The 21200-nt window shown below is 40.3% G+C and overlaps 1 long non-coding RNA gene across 1 annotated transcript; it reads right to left on the bottom strand.

The window, feature by feature from the left end:
* Nucleotides 1-7026: 7026 nt before the first annotated feature.
* Nucleotides 7027-9793, bottom strand: LOC143142420 (uncharacterized). The gene is made up of 4 exons (XR_012990934.1): nt 9483-9793; nt 8305-8497; nt 7676-7766; nt 7027-7528 (listed from the first exon to the last, which is right to left on the bottom strand). It is a non-coding gene; the product is annotated as an uncharacterized LOC143142420 (long non-coding RNA).
* Nucleotides 9794-21200: the final 11407 nt, after the last annotated feature.

The following is a 21200-nucleotide window of genomic DNA, read 5'->3' on the forward strand; positions in this document are numbered from 1 at the left end:
AAAGTACTTTTGGATTACAAAAGGCAGGGCTCTACACTAAAAAAAATTTCCAGGAGCACTTGTGCGCCCAAGTTAAAAAATTTAGGAGCACAGACAAAAATTTGGGAGCACAGTCAGTTCTGTACTTAACTTACACATAATCTAACATTACACTGCAGCTAACAGTTAAACATGCCAGTGCACCAATTGCGAATATTAAGAATGACTGACAACATTTAGGCTACAGGAAACAGGATTTTAAAGATCAGTGCCTACTTTATTTACAGTCTGTTCTATTTTCCTACATTTTGTTAATGTAAGATAATATAATACATTGTCATATTTGCATTTAGCCTGTATATCAAGTATCCTGCCAAATGTAGGCTAATTTTTTTATTTGTGAATCCACCTGTAGCTAATCCAAATATGCCCATGGTGACCTATCTGACTGCATACTGCCTAATACTACTACTAAAACAGTCCATTTTCTCTTCCACAAAACCCAACATAGACTAATCAAGGATATATATATAATATATATATATATATATATATATATATATTATACTTTTATACTTATTTTTTATTTGAAATATCTGCATTGATGGGGGCAGTAGCCAAACGTTAGGCCTACTTTCGTTTTGCACTTAAGCTTGTATTCGGTGTAAACAAACAAGCATGCATGGAAGCCTGGAGTTGTCAGTAGCGTCCTACCTTTGAATAAAATGGGAGTATTACGGGAAGCTACTTTTGTGCCTGTTCGCTACAGCTATATTTTGCATATTGCAGCCAATACGTCAACTGGGCTAAAAGGCATGTTAGGTTACCTTTCCTTCTCTCACTGCATTCTCAGAATCTCATCCTGTTCCTCATATCCGATGAATTCGGTGGATAGAAGAACTAATTTCTTCAATCTTTTCATCTTGGCTGGCTAGTCTAAATTTCCACTTTTTCTGCGCGCTCATGGATTTCATAGAAGCGACTACTACTATCGAGTCCCAACGCGAAACTGCTAACGTTGATGGGAGGTGTAGTTTTATGCTGCATTCGCGACGTGATTCTATGGTTTGCACCAGTACTGTTTCTCGATGTTGCGGTGTATTTTGTAGACAAACATTGACATGGTTAGAAGTCATTCGCACCAGTGCGCCTAGATATTTTTTTTGCACTCGCACGTCATCATTTTTACTCGCATGTGCGAGTGAAATGGGCGCACTGTAGAGCCCTGACAAAAGGTCTTTCACATCATATGATGTCATAGTGATGATTACTACCATGGCAGTTGCAGCCCCTTCCTCTCCTGCCTCCATGGCTGCCTCCTCTCTCTCCTCTGGCTCTCCTGCCTCCATGGCACTCTCCTCTGGCTCTTCTGCCTCCATGGCTGCCTCCTCTCTCTCCTCTCGCTCTCCTGCCTCCACGGCACTCTCCTCTCGCTCTCCTGCCTCCACGGCACTCTCCTCTGGCTCTTCTGCCTCCATGGCACTCTCCTCTGGCTCTTCTGCCTCCATGGCACTCTCCTCTCGCTCCTCTGGCTTCCCTGCATCCATGGCTACCTCCTCTGCCTCCATGGACTTCTTCTCTGCCTCCACGGCCGCCTCCTCACCTGCCACAGGCCCTCTCTCTCCCATCTCTTATTGAAATAAATTACAATGGTGGTGGTCAGGGTTTGTTTGCCACAGTATCTCTTAAACATTGTTTCTTGTGTTAAAATACACAGAATGTATTTGAGCACCTAATTAACAGTTAATCATTGCACAAAAAGTAATTTATTTATTTATTAAAAACAAAATAAATATTCTTACGTCTGTCCGTCTTTCTTTTTTTCCTTGCTGGCTCCTCTCCTGGTGGAGTCCATTCTTTCATATTCTAAACAAGATAGACAGATACCGTATTGACCCCCAAGGGGAAATTCAAGAAGTATCCAGCGTTAAAAAAAAAAACAATATGTAAAGCTAGGGTGTGCTGATAAATTATGGCTGGTACAACACTGCTGCTTGTTGCAAAAGCCAACACATTGCCTGGAGTTAATACAAGGAAGAACTCTTTCTCCTTCCTACACAGAGCTAAATACAAGCCCATTCATTAGTGCGTCAACAAAGGCACATGCAAAGTCCTCACTTGATATATGGTCATTAACAAATACATGAATATATGTATTTCGTCACACAAAGGTCATCCTGTCCACAAAATAAGGCACGTTACATTAGGCGCCCCATAGTTGGGTTGTAGTAGACATTGGATGTGGAAGATTACTAGAGTGATTGCTTTGTCTGTAAATTAAATTAATGCTTTTTCAATTACTTTTTTCAGAATTTCTTTGATTTGAAATTTTTTTTTGGTAATGTGTTGTGTAGGCCTATCTTTATTGCCTTAAAAAGGTCTTACATTTGACTTAGCCTACTGAAACCTGCAAGAACCCTGATGTGTGTGTGGGGGGGATTAAAGGACAATTCCGGCGCAAAATGAACCTAGGGGTTAATAACACATGTGTACCGAGTTTGACCGTTCGCTGGGATTTGTTTTCATGCTAGTCGAATGTGACCAGTTTTATCGCAAACCGCTAATTAGAGTTTAACGCTAGCCTTCGGGGAAAAGTAATCGCTATTTCTATACCACTAACAAGGCTCAAAATAGCACCACACTTACACGGTAGTATAATGAGGGTCTCTACATGTAAACAGAAGCATTGAGAACTTTGTAAGTGTACAGGCAGTTTATTAAAAAGAAACACATTACCTTTCACGTCTGGTTCACATACAGGCAGGCGCCTTGGGAAAACAGAACTCTGGGATGTGAAGTGAATCTCGCGTGAAACGTTGCTGAAAGAAAGCACTGAGCGCATAAGAAAAGCACTGAACGCAACAGGAGACATATGAGATGGCAGGTTATTTTAACTAATTTGAAGACATCGAGGATGAACCTTTTTGGTTTGATGGACGTCCTTATCTTTTCGAGCTGGAATATAGGCTATACCGACGAAGAGCTGCAGGAGCTCCGTGAAAGGGCTACGAGAGAGAGAGCTACCTGTAGTCAATGCTGCACACAGCCTTGCACTTCTGGAAACTGGTGGTGTACCTGTGGACTTTGTGAAGCTATGGCCACCGAAGAGGAGTGCCTGTGTTGCATGGAGTGGGACCTGTTGTGTCGCGACACCTAAGAGACGCAGTGTTTTGAGTCTGGAGATTTCCCCTCATTGATAAACAGGGCTGTAGTTGAAACTATTTTCCATGTCCCGAAAAGAGGGACCAGATGGATATCCACTAAGTAAGTACACTAGACAAGTTATGTTACATCGGAGCTATTATTTCTGATAGGCCTATATTGAGAAAATTACGTTGATTTTAGTTCACATCGCCTGCCTGTAGGCTATGTGAACCATGTAGGCTATGTGAACCAGACGTGAACAGTAATGTGTTTCTTTTTAATAAACTGCCAGTACACTTAGAACGTTCTCAATGCTTCCCTCATTATGCTACTGTGTAAGTGTGGTACTATTTTGAGCCTTGTTAGTGGTATAGAAATAGCGATTTCTTTTTACTGTACGTGTGCCCCGAAGGCTAGCATTAAACGCTAATTAGCAGTTTGCAATAAAACTGGTCACATTCGACTAGCATAAACATATATCCCAGCGAACGGCCTAAATCGGTACACATGTTATTAACCCCAGGTTTATTTTGCGCCGGAATTGTCCTTTAAGATTGCGAGAACTACATTCCCTGAAGCACTGGGTTCCATAGATATTGAAAGAGTTCATTCATTGTTTTTATCATTGTAGAACTTGTATTATTCTATTCCCCAAGCTATATGAAGATAAAGACTTGCCACGTCAACACCATGAAGGAGATGTAGAGTACAGATGGTGCCTAAATAACAGTTTACAGAACACTCTGAAGTATCAGCGGAGGACTGGGAGCAACATATTACAGCATAAGGTGATTGGTTTGAAGTGGCATGGCAGTAATATTTAAATCAGGAATATTTCTGCCACATTTAGGCAAGCATCTTTATTACCTTGTATTTACATAATAATAACTGTGGTCCCCAATGGTCCCCATTGTAGTGTAGTCATATTGTTTAGACTGTGACTTACCAACCACTGCCATTGTATATACACAAGTTAAAATGTAGAATACCGAAAGACGAAAAAACTCCAGAAATGCAGACACTTTTTTATTTCATTTCAAGTCTCTAAGGGCAGAAATTATTTATTTTTGGCCCTCCACTATTTCCTGTTGACCCTCCACAATTTGCTTCAGGCCATTTCTTAATGTCTGCTAGACTCCTTTTCTCTTCCAGTTTTCTCTGCCTCTCCAGATCCAGGCGCACCAGGGACTCGAGCGCAGCCGTCCTCCTCTCTGCTTGACTTTCATAACTGTGAAAGAAAGGAGAGGCTCGGCTGGCTGTATGGCTGATGTTGTTGGTGGCCCGGTCTGAAGAGGCAGAATCTTCTGGGAGCCGGTCTGCTTAGGCTGTGGATCCAGCCGACTGTGGAACAAGGGAGTGGAAATAGCTGTGCCCTCCGGAGCACTCCCAACCCCTGATCCCCCAAAAATGTCATCCATGTGCTGTGTGACCAGACAGAAAGGTAAATTGCAAGGCTGAAATGACGACTCATTCATGGCTTTTGTGTATGTGAGATTGAAATGTTTTGCACACAATTTCAAATCTCAATGAGGTAAGGTAACAAAAACACATTATTCTTACTGCATAGTACTCCCATGCAATCCTCTCCTCTCCTGTTGCCCGGCATCGGTCCTTCACTCTCTTGTAAGTCGACAGCATGTTGTGAATCTTCTTTCTCAGCTGCTCCACAGACATCCTGTATCCCTTTTCCTCCATTTGTTTGTTGATTTTGGTGTAACAGGCATGTTTATTGGTGCAGCACAGGTGATGGTGTGATTTGAGGAGTGAGATGAGAAATAAGTTTGTCCGGTGTTTGAGTTCTGTGAATATTAGACATATGTATTTGAATGTACTTGGGAGTGGGAAGGTGACTGCTGGATGGGTGCTGGGTTCAGGGATACAGGTTGTCTGGGAGCAGAGCTTGGACCTGGGAGTGGTGGCCGGACAACAGGAGGTAGCTGTGCAGTGGAGCTTGGGCCTGATGAGGGGAATGGTAGTGGCAGCTGCCTCACCACAGTGGGGCCTGATGAGAGGGGTGGTGGTGCCCGCTGCCTCACCACAGTGGGGCCTGATGAGAGGGGTGGTGGTGGTGGTGGTGCAGAGTCGGAATTCAAACAAAATAGTTATGGTTAGTAGAAGCTATGGTGAGTATGATTGAATTATAAGTTAGGCTTTATAAAGAATAAGTCACTTGAAATGGTGTAACTTGGATACCTTGTATGGTTGCAGACTCCCTGATCTGCTTAATCGTTGAAGCCAGGAATTCTTTGTCTAAAGATAATTATCCCAAGAATAAGTTATGTCATCAATGTTTGAGTAAATTTCCTTTTAAAAACAATTGTACTGTTCACTCACCAGTCCTGGCCATATATAAAGGACTTAGAGTAACGGCCTAACATAGAACACCTGTTCCAATCTAAATACGTGACCAACCGGTGAATAGCGTGCGTTTGGGAAATTCAGCATGCCTGTGGTATAATCAATTAATTTAAGCAACTGATTGTAGAAAGAAAGCCCCCCCCCCATTATATTCTTCTTATAATCATCATAATATGAACAAACCCAACCAATACTATGCTGTCCTGAATTTTCAGAATCTCACCAAACCGAGCTTAAAATAGAATTTGATTGAGTCGTGTAAACGAGCATAGCCTATTCTTGCCCCTTGTTTCGTTTAGTGTCATTATCTTGAAAGAACATGATAATTTCATGTAATAACGTGAAATATTTTGTAAAAACGTGAACATATATCTTGAAATAACATATTTTCACGTTATAACGTGAAAATATCATCATTATCTTGAAATAACGTGATAATTTCACGTAATTACATGATACTGAGCCTTTCCATTTATTTTAGTGTGGCAGCAATACGTTTCCGTAGTAGCCTATCGTTCTGATAGCAGCTAAGAAAATATACACTGAAAAAAATGACATGCAAGAATTACTTAATTTTATTTAGGTAACCATTTGCACTCAATTTAATTTAGCTACATCCAGCCATATAGATTTAGTTGAATTTGCTTAATATTTTCTTGCAATTAAAGCTAAACTAAATTGAGTAGTTACAACTAAATCAAGCCAAGCAAACTCCAATCAAATATTTTGAGTAAAAATTAGTATTAGGTAACCATTTGCACACAATTTAATTTAGCTACATCCAGCCATATAGATTTAGTTGAATTTGCTTAATATTCTCTAATGCAAGAATTACTTAATTTTTTTTAGGTAACCATTTGCACTCAATTTAATTTAGCTACATCCCGCCATATAGATTTAGTTGAATTTGCTTAATATGCTCTAATGCAAGAATTACTTAATTTTTTTTAGGTAACCATTTGCACTCAATGTAATTTAGCTACATCCAGCCATATAGATTTAGTTGAATTTGCTTAATATTTGTATATAATTTAATTGGTAAAAATTAAGTTAAACTTCAAATTCAGGTTAAATAGTATTAACTTAAATCTCAAACAGAAATGATATAACTGTCTTTATTAAAACAAATGTTCAACACAGAAACACACATATGAACACACATTGGGACCCTTTGCTCTAAAAAATAATAATTTTCCCGCTCTCAAACCAAAGCAAAAGCAAAGGCAGTAGTGCCAAAGAGAGAGAGTGTGAGCACCAAAAGAGAGAAAGAAAGATTCAATAAATGGTTGTGAACCTTTGACCAAAGCCAAACACCTTACCAGTGAGTGATTGTGTGTGTGTGTGCGTGCGTGCGTAAGTAAATGTGCCGAGATAGAATGACAGAAAGACAGTGAGAAAGAAAGAATGAGAGAAAGACAGTGAGAAAGAAAGAAAGGTTCACAACCATTTATTGAATCTTTCAAATCAAGTCAATCATGACTTGTGTGTGTGTGTAAAAGTGTGCCGAGAGAGAGAGGACGAACGATAAAGACAGAGAAAGAAAGAGAGAGACAGCAGGGAAGAGAAAGAAGAGGCCCACTTGCCCATCTAATGATTTGGTTCTTAAGATTGAGAACCTTGGGTAGGAGCTTATCACCATCCATCTGAATGACAACTTTTTGCATGAATTTGTAATAGTATTGAAGAGTTCAACATTGATTCAATGTGTATATGACCTCTAGCTTCACCAAAGTCCTTTTAGGCAAGTCCCTGCACTCGGCAGCCATAATGCAATGCTTTTTTGGCACTCATCGGGCATCCTATTTGGCAGAAATGCGCGTGCGCAAGGCTTCACGACACCAACCTTACTCCAGCACCGAGTTCACAACACATGATTGGAGGATTTTTTGAGTGCTGTGTCTCCTCATTAGAAAGTCTCTGGCTTCACTGCACAGCCTTGTGCAACAGACCAAGGTTCCTCCAAAATGATGCCTCCATCCACAACGATGCCGATGTCCTCATGTTCCAAGGGGTGGTTTTCTCTTGACACCTCCTTGCCATGGATATCCTGTACAAAATTTAAAAAGCTGCTTTAGGTTGACGCTTGAGAAAAGGTACGAGCTGGGAGCTGGCTTAAAGGTTTTTGGCTTAAAAATTGGCATAAAAATGCAATTTTTATTGCAATTTCAACATGCCCTTGGTTAGTGTTACTTACCATGTACATGTATGAGAGAATCATCATCTTCACCAAAATAAAGGCACGGGGTCTTGATGGCTGCCTCCCTCCTCAGATGTACAGTCTCTGTCTGTTCAGATACAGGGATATTAATTATTTTGTGAAAATACAATCAATACTCTAAATAATAATAACCTCTATTTATAAAGCACTTTTAATACGGAAGATTCAGTTCAGAGTGCTTTGCAACAGAAAACAGGCATTTGGCAAGCATTTCTTTCCCCTGTATTGGTTGAAACACACCCCATAATCTCGTCCCAACGAAGCAGCGCCAGACTTAAATTCTGACAGGAATTGAGTATAACGACATCAGGCTAATAAGTGAGTGTACCAGTTGGGGAAGGAACAATGTGAGCAACGGGAAAATGAGTGAGTGGGTAAATGTATGACGACTCATGTAGTCGTATCAACCCTGAGGAGTCCAGTTATAGTTAGACACAAAATTATAATGCCTCTATCTGTCGCTATGTTGTAATAAGGAACATAAGAGCAATGTGTGAGTAGGGTGACTATAAGTGATGGCAGTTGCAAATAGCAGAAACAGATCCAATGTGATCATTGTATGTAATATGTAAGAGAAGTAAACAATAATAGTAATACAAACTTACACCTTGCAAAATCCTCAAATGTTTGGTCATTTTATGTCCTTTAAACCTTCTTCTGGAACTTATGACCTTCTTCTTCTGGAAAACGGCGGTCACTGGACATCCAAGGTTACGCATCTTTGACCTGTAGCTTGCCTGAATACCCAAGCATTTCCTGATCCAGTCATCAAGCAAGGACATTTCTCAATACCTGTAACTAAAGAGGATAGAAACACATTTATAATATAAATATAAAGTATACATTTATGAAATATACTTATTTAATACATACACAAATGGTACTAGTTAATCAAACGATTTTGACACTTCATTTAATTGACATTTGACACATTATCTTACAATCTACCAACAATAGCTACACAGCCCTGCTTGTTGGTCTGACTGTCCCCTTGAAGGGAAAACATTTCGAATTTCAACACCATGGAACAAATAAAATGTTCAAGCAATATCTGCTTAACAGGTGCGTAGCATCAGCCTGTCCAGATCTTGCACTGCTGTTGAGTTTGAGAAATGCCACCACCACCACCATGCATATTCAGCGCTGGCGATGACATGAAATAGTGGTACTCCATTACTGACAGAATAAATAAACACGTTTCTAAACCTAGCGTAAATGTGGCTTTTGCCAAAACATGCGTCCTATTTCTTTCCTTTTTACATACCTTGGCCTGCATTCTGAGTCTCCAAACAAATGTATTTTGCAAACTCGGCATTGCTCAAGTTAAGTGTCAGTTGACTCCACAGGGGTCGGTGAAAACGTGTTTGGTCTGCTGCATAACGTGTTCGGTTAGCTAACTAGCAATGTTAAGGTCAACCATATTTCAGGCAAGATCTGTGTTCCAATTCAGTTAGCAGCTAATGTTAACTGTACAAACTTTAATGGGTCCACTGAATTTCAACGACCTAAATTGTCTAACATTAAGGTATATATTCATTTTGAAGTTATTCAATCAATTACGTCGAGGAGGTAATAAAAGTAAACTTTAAGATGAACTTGTTAGCCCAGTTAACATTATATTGGAGTAGAACTGCTAGGTAAAGTTAACTTTAGCTAGCTTGCTAGACGATTTCTTAAATATTCAAGAAAACAGCTCTATCGTGTCAAATAAGGCAATTAAAGACACTCCAAATTTGTAATGGTAAACTGACTGTCAAATGACGTTTAATAATATACCACTTACCGTTAAAAGTCAAAAGCGAAGATTTCAAGTGCAGATCCCTTCAAGCCAACGGAACCGTTTGCAAAATGGAGGACAATCATCTTTTGGCAGCCAAATAAACGCATGCGCAGCACTGCCTCTGAAGCAAAACCCTTTTTTCTTGCAGATATTACTTAACTGAAATTAGTTTTTTGTAAAACACAAACAAATCTGAAGCAAACCCCTTTTTTTCTTGCAGATATTACTTATCTGAAATGAGTTTTTGCAAAACACAAACAAATTGAGTATATAAATACAGTTTCATTTAAGAAAAAATTACTACATGTCAAAATCACTTTTTTCAGTGTAGGCTACTCTCACTCCGTTAGAAGGCAACTCTCAGTTCGTGCTGTCTTACCTCCGCAGTATAGCTACACGGAGTGCCTAACCAAAAATCACAACCGCCTAACTAAAAATTACAAAGTGGATGTTTATCTCGTGACTTAATGATTGATCTATCTTGTAGCTTAATTTTGATTAAAGGAACACGCCACCCAAAATCAGTAGTAATATATGTTCTTACCTTAACTTTCACAAGTTGAGTCATACCTCTCCCGCGCCGGTAGGTGCACTCAAACGCTCTGTCGCGCGGCGCGAATGTGTTAGCATGTTGCTATGCTAGCGGGCTCTGCAGTGGCCGTAGAGAGAGGAACATAGCAGTAATCAAACACCTCCACATTTTCCCTACTTAAATACAGTTGCACGAGTAGTTGATAAAAATGTGTACGTCACACAACATGAAACGTGACGATTTTCCAAGCGAATAAACAGGAGAACTACAACGTGTGGCGCAATAGCACTTGGGAGTACTTCGACCTAGCGTGGTAATATTATTAACACCTAATTGTAGATCCTATCCACCACAGAGTTTATAATCCATGCTGGATCGACCCTCAGCCTCTCCCTCCCCTCTGAGCGAGAGAGAGGCACACACACTAGAGATGCGTTGATGGGCTATTATTTCAACCTAGCCTCGTGAGACCATCCTGATCTCGCGAGCTTCAGGGTTTCACTCGCAGATCAGTCTGGATACTTTCCGTTAAAGAAAATTTGGAGCAGTTCACCAAACGAACGTCCAATCAGCGTTGGCTTTAAGGGCGGGTTGAGGTGTGACGCAACGAACAACATGACGGCATCCACAGAGATGAGCATAGCTATCGCGCAAGTTTTATTCAAATTAGAAAGTATTCCTGGGTAAACTGTGAAGCTATGAGTCTCAGCCATGCAGCTGGGAGGAACGACACAGACATCCTCCACGGCTGATTCCAGTTCATAATGGAGGAATATACTATCTTCAGAAGTGTAGGGCCTACCGTGAAAACTTGATGGGAATTGTCGTTGATTAGGTTCATAAATGGTAAGTTAAAACATCTTAACGTTTGTCACGTTACCTAACTTAATTGTATGTTACACGGCATTAGAAGAATACTTTGTTCATCTAATTGGTTGATTTGGCCCGGCGATAACCAACAAAGGTGGTGATAGACAGATGGTTTATCCAATCAGCTAACCAGTATGTCCGCCCCTTCCCAAAAGTTCTTCAATGAAAAGTTCCCAGATGGATATGCGGAGCAAATCCATCTGGCGGAGTCAGGTTAATTTCAACCATAACTGCATAGCAAAACTTATCATCCATCAGCCATCCATCAGCACCAAAGTTTGTTGACCAATTTTCAAAACCGTACAAAGTCGTACATTGGCTAGGCCTATCCCCAGAATATCAGCAGCAAACTCCGTTTCCGTCTAAAGTATAGGCTACTTTACACACTGTTGTCAGGTTAACTGACAAGCCTGTTCTGAAGACTCCCATTCATTTTGACTGCACGAGCGCGTCTTTTTCAGACAGACATCGCAATTCATTTTATAGCAGGCCATCGGACAAATATGACGCCTCGATATTAAAGAAACTCCGACTCCATTCATTCTGAAAGTCCACCGTACAACAGTGCAACGTGCATGTTCACATTTTTAGTAACAACCGCCAAACTTGCTTGCTTGCCTTACACAAAGTTTTCCGACTATTTTTCTTACCTTCTTTTTCCGCTGTGGATGTTATTGAGTTTGTAGAAGTTTTAGCTCTTACGTTCTGAACATCTCGCACTGCCATCGCCCGATGTCATTTCTGAGTCATATCACTCTCTGTCTCTCTTCTAAATGCCTATTCCCTGAATGGTAGGCTACAATTATGTGTTTTATATATAGGCTAATATCTAAACAAAATAACCCAGGCAGTCTCATCTAGGATATTACACAGGTTGAAGTCAACCTCAAGTTGGTTCTATTTAGGGAGGTGAATGTGTGTAAACATCTATAGATGACTCAGAAATGACATCGGAAGACAAGGAGTGAATAGTGGCAAGAGGCAAGCCGAAGTCTGCTGACAAGGGCCCGACGGTAATTGTAAAGCAATTTACAAAAGATTCACTGAACAAAAATGCTGATGTGGTACATGAAAATTTAGCTAAAAATGTGGAGAATGCAATGCAATCAAGCATTTTGGACGATATATTGTCACAAGCTGGCAGAATAGGCAACAGGCCGATGTGCGTTTTATTTGGAGACTGTTTTGCGCGACAGAGACTGAGTTTGCTGCTGATATTCTGGGGATAGGCCTAGCCAATGTACAACTTTGTACGGTTTTGAAAATTGGTCAACAAACTTTGGTGCTGATGGATGATAAGTTTTGCTATGCAGTTATGGTTGAAATAATAGCGCATCTCTAGTGTGTGTGCCTCTCTCTCGCTCAGAGGGGAGGGAGAGGCTGAGGGTCGATCCAGCATGGATTCTAAACTCTGTGGTGGATAGGATCTACAATTAGGTGTTAATAATATTACCACGCTAGGTCGAAGTACTCCCAAGTGCTATTGCGCCACACGTTGTAGTTCTCCTGTTTATTCGCTTGGAAAATCGTCACGTTTCATGTTGTGTGACGTACACATTTTTATCAACTACTCGTGCAACTGTATTTAAGTAGGGAAAATGTGGAGGTGTTTGATTACTGCTATGTTCCTCTCTCTACGGCCACGGCAGAGCACGCTAGCATAGCAACATGCTAACACATTCGCGCCGCGCAACAGAGCGTTTGAGTGCACCTACCGGCGCGGGAGAGGTATGACTCAACTCGTGAAAGTTAAGGTAAGAACATATATTACTACTGATTTTGGGTGGCGTGTTCCTTTAAGAGACTGACTCCCCTACTTGGCTCATTCTTGCTATTTATGTTAATTCGAGTATTGCCTTGCTTTTTGATAGGCTAGTCATTATAATCTTCACAGACTCTTTAAATCAGCACAGTGATAAATGGTGTAATGGCTAAAGCAGGTGACTTGTTATTCCAGCGTTGTAGGTTTGATTTTCTTCTGATGTGAGATTGTCCTCTTGCTTCTCGCTAACTGCAGGTGAACTAGTGTGACACGTAGATTCAATTGTTTTTGACTGATGTCTTGGTCTCTCGATGTAGAGTAACTAAATATATATGGTCAAAACCTATTGTTGTGTCTCGTAGGCGTACTCTTACTCAGAGGTGAAAAGAAGAGATAGGATGCGAACTCTGGCCGAGCACACAGTGCACCGACGCGGTGCCGTTAAGCCACGAGACAGTTGATAAAGTGTGCGATACCCAGAAATTCGTCCAGGCTATATATTTTTTCCAACATAGATATTTAACAAATTTTTTAATGTAACCTAGGCCTAGTATATTATTATGTGGGAATTGCAAGAAAACGAGTGAAAACAATTCCTTAGGCCTACTTTAACCACAGAATTGCGTGTGTCATTTATTAAAATGGTAGGAAAACTGAATCAAAGACAGCGCCGTCCATCAAGAAAAACAGCACGGAGTTAAACATAATTTAAAGTCCCAGACATTTTAAAGGGACAGCGATCACTCCAGACATAGGCCTACACCACGAGTGATGAAGATGAAATGCTTTGAACAGCCAACAAAACACTGCATTTAGATGACAATAGAACCACTCTAATCTAGCTAATGGTAAATTAAGTATATAGCATTCACTTTTTAAGCATTAAATAGCCAAATGAAAATTTGTCCAGTCAGTTAAATTGTTCTCATAAAAGGAACTTTTGTGTTTCTCTTTTTTCACCACACGTGTGTTTGCATCCGTGCAAACAATCAACAACTCATGGCATGATGTCCCCTTCAGAAGTGGAGGAAATGGATTTGTTTAAATTCACATAATTTTTACATCATTCTAACCTGCAACTCCGGACATTGGGTGGCAACCTTCTCGAGGGGAAGTATTTGCAGGCCACATCCATGCAGAAAAAGGCTGGACTCAGAGCAGACAGCTCTTTCTGAAGGTACATAGGGTATGCAAAAACCTCTCCTCTAAACATATTTAATGCTTTGAGAAGGACAAGGATTTTTGACGAGGATGCCCTGCAGGTCTCCTTAGCCGCTGCCCACACATTGAGCTTGAACCACACATACCTTTACCTGATGTCTATAATATAAAATAACAAATGATAATTAATGATTAGGGCTTACAGATCAGATTAGAATTAAAGACTATAAATATGCTTCAAAGACATAATACCCTGTGGCACTTCTGAAACGATAATGCTTGCGGTTGCCATCCACAGACACCGCATGCATTCGTGGCACACACGCAAAGCAGGTAAAAGGACTAATGCCCATGGCTCTCTCCACCTTAAATTTCGCATGGGACCACTCTATATATATATGCCCGCTGGAAGGCATCTCCGCATATGTTGCTTGGCTAGATGGCAATGACAAAACAAACATTGTAAATTGCATGACACATGCTGAACTTCACAGAACTAATTTTGTATTTTTGTAAAAACTATATATATATATCCATATATATTTACTCTCCCACAGGCTCTGCTCCTCTCCTCCAACATTCCTATGAATGCCTGACGTGAGAGCCCCGGCGCAAGCAGCTTCAGTTGTTCAAAAGACTGGAAAAGGTCAACCTGGTACAAAGTCTGGTAGTTTGCGGTTGCAGGCCAGTAATCACACTTGACCAGGTCGTCTAATCCAGCTGTCCAGGTTTTTAGGCATGCACTACACATCAGGCGTGGAATGGAGAGATTGTATCGTCCTGAAAATCATAATGAAGAAAATATAAGTGAATGCAATATTAAACTTCATATGGGTTTGACATTTTTAGGCCCCCCCCCCCCCCCCCCCCCCCGAAATATGGAATAATTACACAAAACTCTCTATTTTGCATTTTCTTTGTTGGTTCAATGGGTGTGTATAAGATGAACTATACATCTGCACAACTAATATTGGATAACAACATGAAAATTCAATTTCTATGGATTCCTGTGAACATTTCAGTACCCAATATGCTGCATCGGAGAAGGAGGGGGAGGAGGGCATTTTATATAAATTAATTGAGACTTAGTAAGATTAAACAACATGTTTATCTCACCATTCATTCCAACCAGGATTACTCCTTTAGCTGGTTTAGTGGTAATGAAGTCTGCAGAGCAGCCACATATCTTTGGTAGGCTGACTGGTACAAATCGAACTAACCAAGAAAAATTAAATAAATAAAAAAATATTCAAATGATTGCTGGTCAATGATGATCTGGGAGTACAAACTTACGCTTAAGCTCATTTGTCACAATGAAATGAAATAATTTGTGAAAAATATGACTATGTAATTGATCTGCTTCAGTCACAATCATTTTGGGGGACACTGGATGGTAAAAGCCCTCAAACATAGCCTCCCTGTCATGCAGCACATGATGGGCATGAACTTTGACATCGCAGTCTGCACACAGGAATTGCCTCGGCAGACATTCCTTACAGCGGATCACCGCTGGCTTCATATTGCAGCTCTCACAGGTTGACCAACAAGCTCAGAAGACATCATAGCTCTGACTAAAGACTCTCTGATTAGGCTCCATCTCTCTGAGCTTTGCAAACATTGCAGTTTGATTTAAAATATTTATTTTTGACAATATAAAAAATAAACATGTGTTAATCAAATTTAAATAAGTGTGATTTTTTTCATAGTTCAGAGATTGACAATGTTGTTCCCTTTATTTTTTAAATACTCCATGAATTCAAATTTTTATTTTTCCAATTGCAGTCTCTCCTCATCAATACTTACTTTTTCTCTCATTACCAGCAGCTTCTCCTTCTCCATCTCCAGAAGCTCCTCTTGTAGGCCTAGACTAAACAGGACATTATATACCTCAACTGTTCATATGGAGTAGCCTACAGTTGAGACAGCAACATTGTAAAAATGCACCTCACAGCCTATTTATTTTATATTATCTTTGATCTGTACTGTGTTGTGGGGCCATCACTAATGACGATGTGTGGTAGGCAGCTGATGGCAGATCCATTCCCCGTGCAACAAGGGTCCCTACCCCATCCGCAGGGCCCTTTCCATGTCCAGCTTCAAGGAAATTCCAAGTCAATCTTTGAAATCCTAAATCAAATGGCACAGTTGAAAGTAAGAAGATTTTTTTCTTTGATCTGTACTGTGTTGTGGGGCCATCACTAATGACATGATGTGTGGTAGGCAGCTGATGGCACTTGCTCCTTGTGGGGCCATCACTAATGACATGATGTGTGTGGCAGCTGATGGCACTTGCTCCTTGAGGTAAGACAACACTGGAGAGAGATGTGCCCAGATGGGTCATGCCTCATTGAAGAAGAAATCGAACATGGGGACAAAACTTCTTTGGTTGTGTAGGCCAGTGTTTTTCAACCTTTTTTGTGCCACGGCACACTTTTAACACTTAAAATGTCCCACGGCACACTAACATCCTGTGAGCATACCATAGCCTAATATTTCAAATAATACACAGATATGGCCTTATTATGGCTTCTATGCAAGACCTGCTTAATAAAACAAGCGCCCTCTGTTTCATTTGTAGGTGACTATATCTAATTTAATTGTTGTTATGAACTGGATATGTGATGATTCTGTGAATACTGGATATGGGGCCCCCGTTATACAATGCCTGCATACCACAAATAGTGCAATCATACAATCAATGAGAGCATGTGGTTATAAATTCTTTGATGCAACAGTTGCATTTCTGGACCAGTGAGTGACATTATACCCAAATTTTGGGTAATTTTCTGCGGCACACCTGATGATATCTCACTGCTTCCCGAGCGCCGCTGTTGTTGCAGGCAGCTCACTGTGCCTGGATTAGTGTGTGCTTCACCTCACTGTATGTTCACTGTGTGCTGAGTGTATTTCACTAATGCACGGATCGGGATAAATGCAGAGACCAAATTTCCCTCACGGGATCAAAAGAGCATGTACTTATACTTACTTTGATACAACCTTAACTAATTTTGATACAACCTTAACTAACTAATTTAACTAATGTTCATAAAATCTGGGGAACAACATTAGACATGGTCCTTGAACTTTGAAAATGTCAGAACAACCAACAAAAATACAGCTAAATAACTAAAGAATGTATTAGCCATCCAGGGTGTCCGCGGGGTTGTAAAAAGTATTAAAAGGTAGTAAATGAAATTAGCCAAATTTAAGGCCATTTAAAAGTATTAAAAAGTAATAAACGTCATCTGATGAGGTATTAAAGGAATTATCCGGAGTAAAATGCACTTTAGATCGATTTCCGGATGATTGGGGGTACATACGTTGAGTTGACATCAAAATTATGTCATTCGGATGTGTTTTGAGAAAGTTCGATTGTACCGTTTTCAGTCACAACTCGTAGCCTGGAAGTGAGCAGGGCATTTCAATTGCGCCGCTACAAAACGCTATTTTTGTACCTCTTCTACAGTTCCAAACAACATAACACTTACGTGGTAGTGAGTAGAGGGTCCCTAAAGCCAAACAGAAGTATCCCGAGGTCTTTATGTGGTCGAATAGAGAGTCCAGAATGAATTTCATCAAGCCAGTACCTTTACAGAAATGTTGCCATCTTTGCCGCCACTTTGAGGGGAAAGTCCGTAGGAGTCTTATTGCTGAGTGTTTTGTAACACGCTCTGGAAATTCACAATTTCGTCGCCGTTTAAAAAAAAAAAAAAAACATAGTCCAGTATTTCTTTCGAAATTGAAATGAAGTTGTATGGACTGGACTATGTTTTTTTTTTTTTAAACGGTGACGAAATTGTGAATTTCCAGAGCGTGTTACACAGCAATAAGACTCCTACGGACTTTCCCCTCAAGGTGGCGGCAAAGATGGCAACATTCCCGGAAAGGTACTGGCTTGATGAAATTCATTCTGGACTCTCTATTCGACCACATAAAGACCTCGGGATACTTCGGTTTGGCTTTAGGGACCCTCTACTCACTACCACGTAAGTGTTATGTTGTTTGGAACTGTAGAAGAGGTACAGAAATAGCGTTTTGTAGCGGCGCAATTGAAATGCCCCGCTCACTTCCAGGCTACGAGTTGTGACTGAAAACGGTATCAATCGAACTTTCTCAAAACACATCCGAATGACATAATTTTGATGTCAACTCAACGTATGTACCCCCAATCATCCGGAAATCGATCTAAAGTGCATTTTCCTCCGGATAATTCCTTTACATTTTCGAACCACTAACTATGATGTTTTCCATTTGTGTTAAGTGCAGGCCTATCTCCTAAAATTCGCGTGAATTTATTTATATTATATTATTTATATGTGCGAGTAGGACCTGAGCGATATGTGCGTTTGCGGTAAAAACTTTTAGCGCCCCCTCAAACTCTATGCTCAAACTGGATATACGGCTGGCTTACTGCCTAAACTTGTTGCCAAAAGTTCGCTACCATTGACGATGTCATGGGACATTTAATTTTTTCGGACATTTGGTTAGAGGACTCGAGATTCAAAGACTGGCTTAGGCTAGTTGGCAACAGCCAAGAGGCTTATTACCACATCTGTAAAAAGACAAAAAATGCCCCTGGATGGGAGTGAATGCCGTCAGGTCACATATGGAGTCTACCAGAGCCGTTTTTCTACCGCTCTGGAGTCTACTAGCCAGCAAACAAGAATGGGCGGACGTAATCAGAGGTGGAAGAGTCGACTGCCTGGCTCATCGGCCACGTAGGGCTACTGTCTCCACATACATATGCGTCATTGAAGCTATTAGTAAGTCTACGCTACCAGCTGTCATTGTCATCCAAAAAAGTAATCATTTGTGCCATCGCGTTTTCAATGACACAGGCTGTAAGAGCAGCAGACATAGCCTAAACTAGGCCTAGCCTACATACAGTATCACAATAACCCATTTTCAAATTAAAAGTCCCCATAAAGGCAGAAGGCCTTTTCATTCAAACAAATATATAATTAAATGAAAGGGGAAAAAACAAGAATATAACATGTAAACATATGCACATGTTATAAGGGGTTATTTGCAATGAGCAATTTACATTATTCAAAGCTTGCTCAGAAGCTATAGGGTTACTCCCTTGATGTAGTATGTGATGAGATCAAAGTTCTAATAGACTTGCTTAAAATTAGTTGAATATAAGAACCTGTGTAGGTTTGTATAGGCTGTATAGTAATATGCTATCAATATATTATAATATAATATATTTTAAGTCAATTTGTCAATTAGTTTCCACAAAATTCCCCAGAAGTCACCATTTAATGGGTTATTTTTCAAAATGTTCGTCACAGGGAGCATGCAGGCCCAAAAGTATTTTATCACATGGGGCCCTCTTTCTCCAGCAGCACCCAATTAATAATTAGTATTTTTGTAAAATGTGACAGCCTATTTTTGAATGTGATACCTTGACTGGCAAATTATATGAGACAGCAAGGGTGTGTGTGTGTGTGTGTAGTATGGTCGTAGGCCTTTTTAGAAGAAAGTCCAGTAAACCTTTTCTGATTTTCATGTCATTTTGTCTTGATTGAGAGAGAATGATATAATAGTGAAAGAAAGAGTGTAGTGCTGGAGAAGTGGTGTGTGCTCTTCCTACACATAACAATGAAATAACTTTTTATCTTGGGTTAGGATTAAATAACAAATAATTGTGTATAGGCCAGTGTTTTTATTGAAGCAAAAAAGGAACAAAGTATCCAGTAACTGTAACAGTAAGATACTGTAAGTAAGATACAGTAAGATACTTGATTTGAATTGTAAGCATTGCTACACTTTCTTACTCAGAAAGTTAAGTAACAAAAATGACAGTAATCTGTTACTTTATAATTAGTCACCCCAACACTGAATTTCGAAAGGTTGCCGCTAGTTGCAGCTCGAAGTCGTGTTGGTATTAAACAATATTGTGAAGGTATTAAAAAAGGTATTAAAAGGTATTAAATTCAACTTAAGAATTTCTGTATATACCCTGCCATCAAATTCATTGATTTCATGGCCCAAATACAGCCTATATTAATAGGATTTCTGTATTTCATGAATAATGATTACAAAAATGGGAAATTCATACATAGTGTTCTCAGACCACAGTTTACTTACACTTTATTTTTTTAGGGGGGGTTCGGCCAGGCCCAGGTCCAAGGCCTGAGGCTGGGGCTGGGCCAGTGCCTGAGGCTGGGGCTCTGGCTGGGCCTGAGGCTGTACATTGGCCATGGGCAAGGCCTGAGGCTGGGGCTCAGGCTGGGCCGAGGCAGGGTATAAGTCTAATACATAAAATTGAGGCTGGGGCTCAGCCAGGGCAAAGGCCTGAGTCTGGGGCTCAGCCAAGGCAAAGGCTTGAGGCTGGGGTTGGGCCTGAGACAGGGGCTGGACCTGAGGATGAGGCTGGGGCTGAGACAGGAGCTGGACCTGAGGATGAGGCTGGGGCTGCGCCTGAGGCAGGGGCTGGACCTGAGGCTGGGGCTGGTTCCCTACAATATTAAATGAGTATGTTAATATTCGATATGTACACATCTGCAAAGGCAAAACATTTAAAACTACCATGACTTTTAAATTACACAAATCCTACCTTCTTTAATCAAAACAAAATAGTATGCCCTCTTCATGCTGGCCACAATTTTCAGATTGTCTTCAGTGGGTGGCAGATCGGTCATAACATCTGCCACCCACTTTCCAGAGGCTTTTTCTCTCCTTGCGTAAAACAAAATTGGGACATAGCCCAATGCACTTCGTTTTTTGACCTGTAATAAATAAATGCAGATAAGCAAACATTAGTTATTCCCACTGCATTATTTTTCCACCATATTGAAAACAAAATTATATTGACATTAGTGCTACTATTCTTAATATACAGGTACACAATAACATGATCAACTATAGCAGCTTTTCTCCCTTAGAAACAACATTCATTACATATAGACTTTATACCAGTGGTTCTCAAAGTGGGGGTACACCACTCATAGTCAAAGGGTCCACAGAATAATTTGCTTTGAATGTTAAAGTTGTGCTTTATCAATAATAAATGCTTACCAATGACAATGTAATGATCTAGAATCTAGTTATAGGATCTAGATTCTAAATGCAGTAATGAATTAAAACAGTAACATTTAACTTTTTTGTGATTATGACTAATCAAATCTGTTGTGAATCACTTGAATCACTTAACTCAGGTCATGATGACCCGTTCTTACTGCTACTTAGCTTGGCTTACTTGCCATTAAGATAGCTGGTGAACGTGTTTGAGTCAGTCCACATCATTAAGACCACAAATCAATCAAAATCCAAAGTTGACGAAAGACCAAGTTACACACCAGCTAGAAAACACGGAACAGTGAACCCCGCCACAACTTCAGAGAATAGAAAAGGCATCAAAGTATACAAATGTAGCAAGCAGATGCTTAAT

Source organism: Alosa pseudoharengus, unplaced genomic scaffold, assembly GCF_046254945.1.
Source record: "Alosa pseudoharengus isolate Yale_2024_CS ecotype anadromous, Long Island Sound unplaced genomic scaffold, YU_APseudo_1.1 YU_APseudo_1.1_scf_1, whole genome shotgun sequence".
Classification (NCBI taxonomy): Eukaryota; Metazoa; Chordata; class Actinopteri; order Clupeiformes; family Clupeidae; genus Alosa; species Alosa pseudoharengus.